The following is a 13,510-nucleotide window of genomic DNA, read 5'->3' on the forward strand; positions in this document are numbered from 1 at the left end:
ATATGTCCTACTCCCCACCTGCACGGACCCGTATCTCAGCTATTAGGAGTAAGCGTTCCTCTGCCTAAGAGGGAGGAGATAGTGGGTACAGCCCACAAGCCACCTTGTGGTTTTGCCTGCATGACCATGGAGAGGACGTAAAGAAGTGGGATGGAAAATCTGCTTTGACCCTAGAGGCACATGTATGTGCGTTGCAAGGAAAAACAATCGCTAACGGGGATTCTTTGGGGAAACTTGCTGCTCCAGTTTCCAGTGGGCAGTTCCCCAGGCAGGGTAGAAGGGTTGATCTTACTTCTGATCTTAATAAAGGGACTTCTGATTTTTATTTACAAGAAGTGAGTAATGAATACTATGACCAGGACTAGAGGAGCCCTGTCTCCAGCCAGGGGACAGCTGGGTTTATTGGACTGTGTGGATTTGATGGCCTGGCATGTCAGACCCACAGGAATATAAGGCTCTGGTGGACACCAGTGCACAGTGTACCCTAATGCCATCAAGCTATAAAGGGGCAGAACCCATCTGTATTTCTGGAGTGACAGGGGCATCCCAACAGTTAACTGTATTGGAGGCTGAAGTGAGCCTAACTGGGAATGAGTGGCAAAGGCACCCCATTGCGACTAGCTCAGAGAGTCTGTGCATCCTTGGCATAGACTGTCTCAGGAGAGGGTATTTCAAGGACCTGAAAAGGTACTACTGGTGGGGTTTTGGTACAGCTGCCTTGGAGATGCAGGAAATTAAACAGCTCTCTGCTTTGCCTGATCTCTTGGAGGAGCTTTCTGTTGTGGAGTTGCTGAGGGTCGAAGGACAACGGGTGCCAATTGCTACCACAATGGTGCATCAGTGGCAATATCTCACCAGCTGAGACTCCCTGATTCCCATCCATAAGCTGACCCACTGACTGGAGAGCCAAGAGTGATCAGCAGGGCCCGCTCACTCTTTAGCAGTCCCATGTGCCCAGTGCAAAAGTCTAATGGAAACTGGAGACTAACAGTAGACTATCGTCATGCTGCTGCTGAGTGCTGCCATGCCGGACATGCTAGAACTTCTGTGTTCTGTGAAATGGAGTTGAAGGCAGCCAAGTGGTATGCCACAACTGATGTGGCTAATGCGTTTTTCTCAATCCCTTTGGCATCAGCTTGCAGATCACAGTTTGCTTTCACTTGAAGGGACATCCAATACACCCCGAATCAACTGTCCCAGGGGTGGAAACACAGCCCCCGTTTGCCATGGGCTGATCCAGACTGCACTGGAACAGGGTGAAGCTCCAGAACACCTGCAAGACACTGATGATATCATTGTATGGGGAAGCATAGTAGAAGAGGTTTTTGAGAAAGGGATGAAAATAGTCCAAATCCTTCTGAAAGCCAGTTTTGCCATAAAACGAAGTAAGGTCAAGTGACCTGCACAGGAGATCCAGTTTTTAGGAATGCAATGGCAAGATGGATGTCATCAGATTCCAATGGATGTGATCAACAAAATAACAGCTATGTCTCTATCAACTAGCAAAAAGGAAACACAAGCTTTCTTAGAGATGTGGGTTTATGGAGAATTACAGTCTGATTGTAAACCCTCTCTATCAAGTGATTTGCAAGAAGAACAATTTCAAATGTGACCCTGAGCCACAGCAAACCTTTGAACAAATTAAATGGGAGGTAGTTCATGAAGTAGCCGGTATGAGCAGGACAAGATGTAAAAAATCTGCTCTACATTGTAGCCAGGGAGAATGGCCTTACCTGGAGCCTCTGGCAGAAAGTACCAGGGGAGACTTGAGGATGACCCCTAGGCTTTTGGAGTCGGGGATACAGAGGATCTGAGGCTTGCTGTGCTCCAGCTGAAAGAGATATTGGCAGTATATGAAAGGGGTTGAGCTGCTTCAGAAGTGGTTGGTGCTGAAGCATGGCTCCTCTTGGCACCCCAGCTGCAGTGCTGGGCTGGATGTTCAGAGGGAGAGCTCCCCCTACACGTTGTGCAACTGATGCTGTGTGGAGTAATTGGATTGCACCGATCGATCACACAATGGCCTCAAATAGGAAACTCCAGCTAGCCAGGAATCTTGGAAGTGATCATGGACTGCCAGAAGGCAAAGATTTCTGACTATTGCCAGAGGAGGAGGTAATGCATGATGAAGAGGCCCCACTGTATAATAAACTACCAGAAAATGAGAGGCAGTATGTCCTGTTCACTGATGGGTCCTGTCTTTATTGTAGGAAAGTATCGGAAGTGGAAGGCTGCTTTAGGGAGTCCTATATGACAAGTCACAGAAACTGCTGAAGGAGAAGGTGAATCAAGCCAATTTACAGAAAAAAAGGCCATCCAGCTAGCTTTAGACATTGTAGATGGAGAAGAGTGGCCAGTGCTCTATCTCTATACTCACTCATGGATGGTGGCAAATGCCCTGTATGAGTGGTTACAGCAATGGAAGCAGAGCAACTGGCAGCACAGAGGCAAACCTATCTGGGCTGCTGCATTGTGGCAAGATACTGCTGCCTGGGTAGAGAACCTGTTGCAAAAGTACATCACATAGATGCTCATGTACCCAAGAGTGGGGCCACTGAAGAACTGGCAGGTGGATCAGGCTGCTAAACTTGAAGTGACGTGGGTGGATCTGGACTGGGAAGATAAGGGTGAATTACTTATACCTCGCTGGACTTGTGACAGCTCAGGGGCAGCAAAGAAAAGATGCAACATATTGAGGGGTGGACTTGACCATAGACAGTATTGCACAGATTATCCATGAATGTGAAATGCGCTGCAGTTGAGCAAGCCAAACAGTTAAAGCCTCTCTGGAGGCAATGGCTGAAATATAAACATGGGACGCTGGGCAGATTGGTTGTATCACACTCCCACAAACTCATCAAGGCAAGCGCCATGTACTTACAATGGTGGAAGCAATCTCCGGATGGCTGGAAACATATCCTGTGCTCCATGCCACCACCCAGAACACTATTCTGGGCCTTGAAAATAAGTCTTAAGTCACCATGGCACCCCAGAGAGAACTGAGTCAGGCAACGGGACTCATTTTCAAAACAGCCTCATAGACACTTGGGCCAAAGAGCATGACATTGAGCGGGTATATCACACCCCCTGTCATGCACCAGCCTCTGGGAAAATCAAATGATACAGTGGACTGTTAAAGGCTAAACTGAGAGCAATGGGTGGTGGGACCTTCAAACACTGGGATACACATTTAGCAAAAGCCACCTAGTTAGTCAACACTAGGGGATCTACCAATCAAGCTGGCCCTGCCCAATCAGAATTTTACATACTGTAGAAGGGGATAAAGCCCCTGTAGTGCTCATAAAAATTATTCTGGGGAAGGCAGTCAGGGTTATTCCTGCCTCAGGCAAAGGCAGGCCCATCCATGGGATTGCTTTTTCTCAGGGACCTGGGTGCACTTGGTAGGTAATGTAGGAGAACAGGGAATTCTGGTGCATACTTCAAGGGGATTCAATTTTGGGTGAGAATAGTCAATAATTTGGATTGTATGATGTTAATTGCTATATAATACTGTATGTCATAACTACTATGGTAGCTATATACCGTATCAATGGTATTACAGTAAGAATTACTCAGATTAATGAAGAATGATTTCTGATGAAACTGAGCAAAGCGCAGCGATGATAGAACTGGACAAGTGCAGCGGTGATGGAACCAGAACTGGCTTCAGCATGCAACGATCCAACACCAAACACCATCCTGCTTGCCCTGAAGGGCTGTTGTGACAGATGGAGCCTGAAGTCATGTACTAAATGAATTCAACAGAAATTTTAGAGGGATGACCTATGGACTAAGGGAATGATATCTGTATGTATATATCAAAAGACAGGAAAGGTGGTGGTGATTAATTGGGATGTATTGAGAAGTGTGGGACCTGGGCATGATGTAGATGGTATAGAATAAGGTGTGGATATTGTCCTGGCTTCAGCTAGTTGTCAGCTAGATTTCCTTCTAGTAGCTGGTATATGCTGTGGTTTGGATTTCGGGTGAGAATAGCGTTGGTAGCACACTGGTGTTGCGGTTGCTGCTGAGCAGTGCTTACACCAAGTCAAGGACTTTTCAGCTTCTCACACTGCCCTGCCAGCAGGGAGGCTGGGGGTGCACGAGAAGGCAGGGGGGGACACAGCCAGGACAGCTGACCCCAAGTGGCCAAAGGGACATGCCACACCGTATGAGGTCATGCTGGACAAAAACCTGGGGGGGAGTTGGCGAGGGGGTGGCGGTGGCCTGCTGCCTGGGACCGGCCGGGCGTTGGTCAGCTCAGGTGGCGAGCAACTGCACCGTGCACCGCTTATTTTGTGTATTCTTTTATCGTTATTATTTTCCCTTCCTTTGCTGTCCTATTGAACTGTCTTTGTTTCAGCCCAGGAGTTTTACCTTTTTCCTGATTCTCTCCCCCGTCCCCCGGGGGGACAGTGAGTGAACAGCTGGGTGGTGGGTCGCTGCCTGCTGGGTTAAACCACATGAGGCAGAATGAGGTGTGGGCAGGTGTAGAGGAATGAAGCTGGGTTAATTAATATTAATAATATACAACTGCCTTCAGGCTGCCTTCAGGGGCGGTGGGTTGTCTGTTGTAGACCAGGTGCAGCCGTGGCTGGTTCTGTTAAGGGGTTGGGCAGCCAATGAAGAGAGGGGAGGAAGAAGCAAGAGAAGAGAGCATGTGTGCCCTGGGTGAGGAGAGACTAGGTGGCAGAGGAACTGGTGTGAAGAGTATGTTGGTATGAGATGGTAAAAGACCTTGTGGCAGCTTGATAGTTTGGAGAGTGCTGTGACAGGCAGGTGGCCTGTGGCAGAGATCAGGGGTGTCACAGCTGCTGGTAAATGGGTAGGTCAGAGCTGGAGTCACTTCATGGATCCTTATATGCGTCTCCTTCCCTGTCCTCAGGGGACAAGTGTATCACCTTGGTTGGACGTATGATCTTAAAGGTCTTTTCCAACCTAAATGATTTGTGATTCGATGAGCTGTGGTGTTCATGTGCCAGGAGGTACGCTCCCACACTAGATGGTCAGTGCCTGCATGAGTTGGAGACAGCAACCTGGCTTTGCAGCTTAGGTTCTGGGGTGGGTGGAGAGGGCTTGGCCAGGATGGAGATTATGGGGAGTAATAGCTTTGCACATGACAAAACAGTGTCCGGCTAGTTGCATGCAGTGCTGTGCCCGAAGAGGCTCACTGCGCTGCTGGCACTGCCCAGGCTCTCTGTGGGTGGAGGAAGTCTGTGGCCCTGGTGGCAGGACAAGTAGCAAGCAGGACTTGCCCCGGCACTGGAGCTTGCTGCAGCCCTCCCACACTGGTGCAGCAGGTGATGTGTGACCTTGGAGGAGACACGCTGTCTGTGGCGGGATAAGGGAGCGCTTTGGGCGTACTGTGGTTTGGCTGCTGCTGGGTTACCTTGTGGGTGCATAAGGGGTTTGGGCAGCTCTGGGAAAGCTACTGATGAGGTTCCCTGCCTGTCATACCAACCAAGGGGCTCTTGTGGTATCTCTGCAGACAGTCTGAGGGCCGGGGCAGCATGGAGGGTTTGGGAAGGGTTGTCAGGAAGCAGGCTGACAAGGCAGTGTAGGCACAGCCCATCTTTCCACTTGAAGAAGGCTGCAGCAGGTTTCTCTGAAGGCTTTCTGTGCTCGGTGGGTGAATCACTACTGAGAAGTGCGGTACTTCTTGTGTAGGTCTGTGCTGCTGGCTTCTCCACGGCCTCTGCTGACACCGAGTAATCACTCGGAGATGAGTGGGGCTGATGACTGTGAAGAGGATTGTAAATCATGGCATTGTAATCACTTCAGCACGTGACATTCCTCTTGACCTCTGGGAACTCTAAAAACAGCTGTGGTCCAAAACCCTCAGTTAATTGCACTGTGAAGAGCAAAAGCCCCCTCTGAGTGTTATTATGATTTGAATTACATGGTCCTTAAATGCTGGCTTTTAAGAAAATACAATAGTGGTCTTCCTCATGTGAGAATCCACAGAAACGCTATGGGTTCTTTTAATGATAAATGTGGCCAACCCATCGAAGCCAGCTGGAGTCCATGGTAGATGGTTTTACCAAAAGTATTTGCTAAGGTATTTTTGTGAGGATAAAAATTAAGAAGTCCAGATGGTCCTCGAGGTATCTTGTTCCTGCAAACACATGTACATGCTTTGTTTCATTCCTATGTCACTGATTTCTCCTGGGATCTGGGGGAGAACATGTTTACTTTGCTTGTCCTGTTGATTTCAATCTGTTTACTTGCACAAACCTAAGCGCATCCCTGAAAACTTGCAGGATCAACAACTTGCTTAATGTCATCCAGGTCCAAAAAGCAAAGCTTTTTGCAGAGCTCTTCTAAAAGACTTCTAAAATACATTATTTGAAAAATAATAGTTGGTTTTTTTGTAAATCCTGAAAATAAAGTCTAGCAGGTTACCAGCATACTAGTTATTTCCTCATTAAATTTCAGGTTTTTTCTCAGACCTAGGTGAAAGTAAAATTTTTGGAAGATTTTACTGAGAGTTCAACTGGTTTGATTTTCATCAGTGCTAACAAAAAAGTTGTTGTTGGGGTTTTTTTAAGAAAAAAAAAAAGAAAGAAAAAGCAGTTTTTGGCAGAGAGAAGACTCTCTAGGTGGGCTAATTAATGAGTTTTCTCCATTTTGCTATGTGTCCATTATTTGAAAATACCTTGTAGTGATCAGTTGAGAGCCTTCTGGAGTTTATGGAAAGCCTGCTGGCTTCTCCGGGCTGGTGTGTTATAGGCATGCGTAGGGAAAGATAAAGGCTTTTCCTGACTTCAGATAAACAGATGCCATTTGTTTCTGACATCTTTCAGAGTTCCATCCCTTATTTGGAGGTCAGACAGAATTTCAGTGGAAATGCCTGAATCCTCTATTATCCCTTGTCCAGTTCTTTGTAGGTTTTCCACAGTACTTCTAACCATGAAGAAGTTCAAATTTATTGTTTAATTTGAGCCTCATTGTCAGGGAATAAAGGAAGTACGTCAATCCTCTTTCTGTCATAGGAAACTGCAGTTTGGAGATATTGGCACATACTTGATTTTCAAGCTGTTTCAGATGTCTTTCTATAAATAGGTTAATTTTCACATACTCTTTTACACTTCTCTCATCTCTTCTTCAGTGCATTCCTGAATCGCTTTCTTCTCTTTTGAGCTCGTCTAGACAAGCACTTCTACCATTGTCCATGGCCAGTGAGCTGTTTGAGGAACACTCTATCATGCTCTTTGCAGAGATTGTGGGGGAGATCAGGTGAGGTGTACAGCAAGTCTCAAAACATTTCTTTAGAACTGCACTCTCCTGGCTTCATAGTCATACACACCTTAAAGGGCCAGAAGGTGCCTTACATCATTTAGTTTAATCTACTGGCTGTCACCGACTCCACTTACTGCTGTACTCCAGCCTGTTCTGAGTTGGCCCAACAAGTTCGATTTGGCATAGATTTTCTCTCTGAAAAGTAGCCAAACTTCAGATGAAGATTTCAGGTGAAAACTATTCTAGTCCCTCCTCTGGAGAGCCTCTTCCACTGGTTAATCACTCTTATGGTAAAATGAGTGTTGCTTCTGCCTGGCTTCCTACAATTTTCCATCTGTTTGATAGAGACAGGTTCCCACTTCTAGGTTTCAAAAATCCATGGATTTGGTTTCTGAAGTGCATCTTCCCCTTGCCCTTGTCTCATGTACCTTTAAAAAAAAAAAAAAAAACAAACAACCCAAAACAAAAAAAAAGACGGGATCTCTGATTCTCCACACTCCCAAAGACATGATAAAAGCAACTGATCTCTTTCAATATCAGTTGTTGCTAAGGCAGTGTTTTTTAGATGGAGGGCTTTTACAGATCTGCCCACTGTTCTTGCTACCATTCGTACTGTCACTGGTGTTGCTTTTGTAGACAAGCTTCTTTACATTCTCCACTGCTGGAAGACTGAAAGAAGCACAAAATGGAAGGTGTAAGCTCAGAAAAAAGGCAGCATGAGGCACTGTACCTGTCACCTTCAGAAGCAGAAGTCAAGATGTGTTCATAAGAATACTCACTTTTAAGACTTACACTGCTCATGATTATGTGTCTCTGATGTACAGTTTCCCATTAGTAGAAACAGTCTTACGAGACCTTTTGCAGGAAAGGTCATCTATATTTATATAACTATTATGTTTATTTGTAGCTTTGTATATATTACCATCAAGCATCTATTCCTTCCAAGAGCCGTTCCCTGGAGGATCAGTAGAAGTCAAGATACCTCATCTAACAAGAGAAAAAGGGAGAGTCTGGGGAAACAAAAGATGCCAAACATGGCATAAGGGGAAGAGGGATGGCCAAACTTGATATTTTTCAGTAAAAAAAAAAGGAAAATAATGAAATAGTTTGAGAAAACACTTGACTAAAAAAAGCAAGTGGTCTAATCAGGAAGAGGAAATTTTAAAAGAGACTGAAGAAATAAATTTATTTGAGAGAAAAATCATTCGAATTATAGCCTTCAGCACTCTTACATGTGATTTCCTAAGTTGTCCATAAATTGTTTGAGATAAAAAGGTATAAACACAGAAAATGTGTGTGTAGCATCTAGTTGTTTTAGGCCATGTATTCACACTTTAGCTTGAACTCCCTGTTCACACTCCTTGTGTGTTGGCTGTCTCTGGCCATTGCTTGGAGTGCAGCAGTATGCTCTCCAGGCAGGAAAGGGTAGGTGTAGGAGGGGGTTAGCTTACAGTCAAGCTCTTCCAGCTCACACCACTTAGCTCAGGTCTGGACTCCAGGCCAGCCACCTTGACAGTGTAGACAAAGTCAAAGTGACCAGGGATGAAAATTTACTTACAGCAGCAGAGAGGTCTGCCTAACTAAGGTGGCTGTTGTGTGGTCCACCACTTCCACTTTGCTGGCAAAGAACTTTGTCAGCCTTTGGGACTGACTGCTGTGTATTTGGACTGGCATGGCCAAGAAAACCCTGTCCTCTGAAGATGAAGCTGCTGCAGGTCGGACTAAAGAAGGTAAGAACACAGAGCAAGGCCTGATGGCAAGAACCTGAATGGTTAATAAAAACCTAGTGTCTTGGTTTTGTATCTAATGACCTGGTATCTGAACCTGGGAGAAACTCTCCTGCTTCAGGTCACTTGTCCTTACACCAAACTCTTGGCACTGTTCTGAAAGCTTAGGCTTGCTTACTTGGCTGGGAACAGATACTTGAACTTGGCTGGGAACTCGGCTTTAGTTTCACTGTAAAACAAAGAGTTCCCAACTGTTTGGCAGCAGTAAGAAGTTAACCAAAATCTGGGCACCAAAGCCCATAAGCCAGGTTCTGATAGTCTTCTAACACCTTCCCACAGCAACAGGGGTCTGTGTTTTCTGGCTTTTGTACTTACTGCCCATTCATTGTCTGTATGCCTAAAGCTGCCTGTTGGCATACGCACACCGGCCTAGCGTTTCAGTTGTTGCATTTCCACGCTGCTAGGCTCTCTGCAGCCAGCTGTAGATGCTGTCCCAGTCTGCTGATGATAGATCAGAGGATCAGGCTCTGGGCTGTAGCTAACTACAACAGAGAACATCCTTCCGGAAGGGTCATTTAGCTTCCATACTTCTGTGGAAAATTGCCTGGGAAGGGACTGGCATCAGGATGGCATGAGAAGGTTGTGAGGCTGGAGGGTACCCACTGCAAGGCAAACAATGGTAAGTGTGGGCTGTGTGATTCTCTGCCTACTAGCTTTTACTGCAGGGAGTTTGTTCCACTCTGAGTCCATAAGCTGTTCATCCCAGGATATCTGGAATTTAGAGCCTCACAGGCATGCAGGCACCTGGCTTTTACTGGGACTCCTACCTACATATCTTATAGGGCCAGGACCTGAGTACCCTCTGAGATGCTGCATGAAGTCTGGGTCAGTGCAGTTCCAGTGTGGTCAGGGATGTTTAGATAAAATGTGCAGGTAGCTCTGCAGATGAATACTCAAGAGCTGCTATGTCCCAGCAAGGGCAATGAAGATGCTTGAGGGCATTCTGTTACATTCCTTAAATTATCTCCTGCTTTGCACTGCTGATTTAAAAAAGGGGTTTATTTCCTCTACTGGGCAGCTGCACCTCAGGAACAGGCAGGAATGTGCTAATGTGCATGTGTGCTTATACAGTTTTGCAGAATCAGCTGAGTTTGTAAAACTCTTTGAAAAGCACTTGGCAATGAAAGGCTGCATCTGAGCATGTGTCATTGTAACCCATATGAGCTTTATAGACACACAGAAATGAAATTAGCTGCTTATTTTAAAAGCAGGTGCCAGAGTTTCCCTTCATATAATGCTCCATCATTCTCAGGTTGGGAGAAAATTCCCCCTTGTCTTTCCTCATCGACAGCTGTGCTCAGGGTAAGATTTGTAGGGAGATGTTGTGACATGAACAAGTTTTCCCCCATTGCACCACCATGTTTTAATGAAAAGGTTTCCTATTAAATCAGGGTTGATATTAAGATACACATCTTTCATCCTCCAGCTTCAAATGTTTATTTCCCCTGAGAAGATGTTGGGTTTTGTTGTCATTGCCAGACGTTGTCTCTGACCTCAGCCCGCTGTGGAGTATGTCTCGTGCAGGTTCTCGAAAACCAATCTTGAGCACAGCGGGAGGCTGCTTCTGGTGATGAAGCTGTTTTCTCTTCTCCACTTTTCATTAGGAGAATTTCTTCCATTTATGTAAATATGCTTCCTTCCATCTCAAGGCTCTCTGTGAGGGGGGGAGCGGGAGAAACCAAGCACCCAACCGACTCAGACTTTCTTCCTGCCAGCACCTTATGCTGTTCCCAGTGATAAGCATGAAGGTGTTCATCCTTCATGTAAGAGCAAAGGGTGGCAACAGTCGTGATCAAAAAGCCTCATGTCCATCTTGCTGCAGGGCTCGGCAGCCAGTGGCAGGAGGGGACCTGGGCACGTGGCACCTTTGGGGTGTGCAGGGATGGGCAGCCACAATGTAAGTGATGCCTGTCTGGTGGTCTCCTGACAGTGGGGGCTTTAGACACTGCCAACCACCCATTTGGACCCTGAATCTAAAATAATCCCCTTTTTTTAATTTTACCTTGTTGTTGCTGAGGCCACCAGTTAGGTAAGTCCTGGGATGTAGTGGCTGCCATGCACCACTGCGCACATTGCAAATGGCATGTCAAGGGCCCAGAAACCTGCACCCCCCATTTATTTACTTTTTTTTTTTTTTTTTGAAACCTAATGAAATAAAATCTGTCTTGCAGTTCAGGCAACAGAAATGCTTGAGCGGTCTCTGAAAAATACCAATATTTCAGCATGTTGCTTTGGTGTGGGCCTGCTGCTGGCTCTGAGGAGCTGCCCACCGCAGCTCCATCTTCCAAGAGGAATGTGCTGCTGCGCGGCCGCAGCTTGTGGGTGTTTTGCCTCTTTTCTGCACTCCACAACTGCAAATTCCTGTTTTATCTTTGCTTGGCAGCTCGGTGGGTCCCTGTTGGGTCACTGGAACAGACAGGCGGCATTTTGGCCTTTTCCCTTTTGCTGCAGAGGCATCGGTAGAGCTAAAGATGTTGCATAAGTACGTTTCCCTACCAATGAAAAAGTCTCGAAGAAGCCATGTGTTGAATTCAGTTGCCTTGGCATTTTAAGATGCTGGGGGCAATTTACTTGGGTATTATCCGCATATATTACAGGTCACCTGAAGGTTATTAGAGAAAACTTAGAGATAAGGCATGATTGTTAATTACTAGGAACACAGAAGTGTATAAAAAACCAGAGGAATTTGGTATAATGTACTTTTTAATCACTTCTCTTTGAGAAAGACACTTTTGGAGCCTTTTTTTTTTTTTTCCTTCTATTCTCACAGAAGTGGTCCTATCAGCTTCAAAGAAAAATGCTTTCATCAGTAAAATGGAGCCATATTTGGGCTCAAAAATTGCAGCAGGATGAAATGGATTACTACTCTTTTCCTCCTGCTGCACGTTTGGTTTGGAAAATAGCATAATTTTACACAATTGTAATGTTATTTTTTATTTCAAAATATTTTAATTCTGTTTTAATTTGTATTTTCCATTGTTTTAAACTATTTCTAGGTATTGTATATGCTGTTAGCATTGATGGAGTACATACAGTATGACATGCAGTTCAAACATTCTATCACTTAAATTTTATTTTTTATTTTATTCTAAATGTAATTTAGAGTAGCTTCTGCTTAGTGCTGACTGAAACATTTTATCTTCCTTTGTTTTCTGTGTCAAAGCATCAAACCATCCTGTGAGAGAAAAAAAGATGTTTTGATCGGTACTAGGCAGCAACTGCCCTTAATGGTTTTAAAAATAATGCTTTTTGGTAGAATAGACAGATATTTAAATTACGATATGTCATATTATGACATGTCGGTATTAGTCAGTGCATAATTCTATCGATTAGTCATGAAATAACAGGAAAATATGAAGTGAGAGAACTACCATAAAAGAGAATACATTGTAAAATGAAAATTCAGTCTTAAAATTGGCTGTGGAAGCCAGATTTGATTTCACTAATTTTAACCAGCTCTTAATTCCTGTTTTCCTCCAGACTGTCCATTTTGTGAGAAATTGTTGAAATACTTAATCCTTGGATTAAAACCAAATTTCATAACGTCAAACTTGGACGAGAAAAGAAGATCTGAGTTTCGATCAGCTCTGGAATTAATGTACGCTGTTGGAACTACAGTTGCAAGATGATCTCCGGTAATTTTCACTTTCTTGTCTGTATTTTATGACTTCACGCTGCTGATATTATGTGCAAATACTGCATAATATCAGTGATTGTTATACATCGAGAATTTTACTTCTGTGAAACTTGCCTGTACAGATTTTATGAGCAGAATAGAGTTTTATTTATAGTAGAGTTTAAAATGGCTAAAAACGTTCTACACAGTGTCTGAGACACAAGATCATTTTTAAGTATGTGCCTAATTTCCTTCTGACAGCAAGAGAATTTGAGCCTATAGATAAGCAGATGATGATGCTGGGAAGGCCACCACATTCTCCTGACCTCTCCTTTCCACTGAAATGCTTGTGGTATTAATGCCACTGCACTTGAATGCTGTGCCAGGTTGCTTGTCTGAAGACCAACCTTACAGGAAGAAAACCTGTTTGCAGATGAGTTGGTTCCCTGATCTGGATCACTGTTTGGCTACTTGATTTCTTGGTGCACGAAAGCCCGGGGCAGGGAGCAGGAGCACGTCGTGCTATGTGTGGGGTAAAGGCAAGAGCCCAGCAGCCTCAGCCAGTGGCAGCATAGGCTTGTATTGGATTGAAATAACCATGTAAGCACAGCCTAAGTAACTTCAGGCTTTGTTTACTTGTGTGCATAAGACTGTTTGGGCATACTGGTTCCTGGCTAGCAGAGCAAGTATGTATAACGCTGTGGGAGAGCGACAATTACAGCTGAACCTAACACCCGTTTCCTCCACCCCAAAACAAACAATTCCAACATACGTATCCTTTTGTGGCCAAAAAAATATGAGCATTGAGAATGCAAAAATGGGAGTACCATGTGATAGCCAATGCCTGCCTGCTTTTAACTCTTTCCCCATC

Source organism: Falco biarmicus, chromosome 2 (genome assembly GCF_023638135.1).
Source record: "Falco biarmicus isolate bFalBia1 chromosome 2, bFalBia1.pri, whole genome shotgun sequence".
Classification (NCBI taxonomy): Eukaryota; Metazoa; Chordata; class Aves; order Falconiformes; family Falconidae; genus Falco; species Falco biarmicus.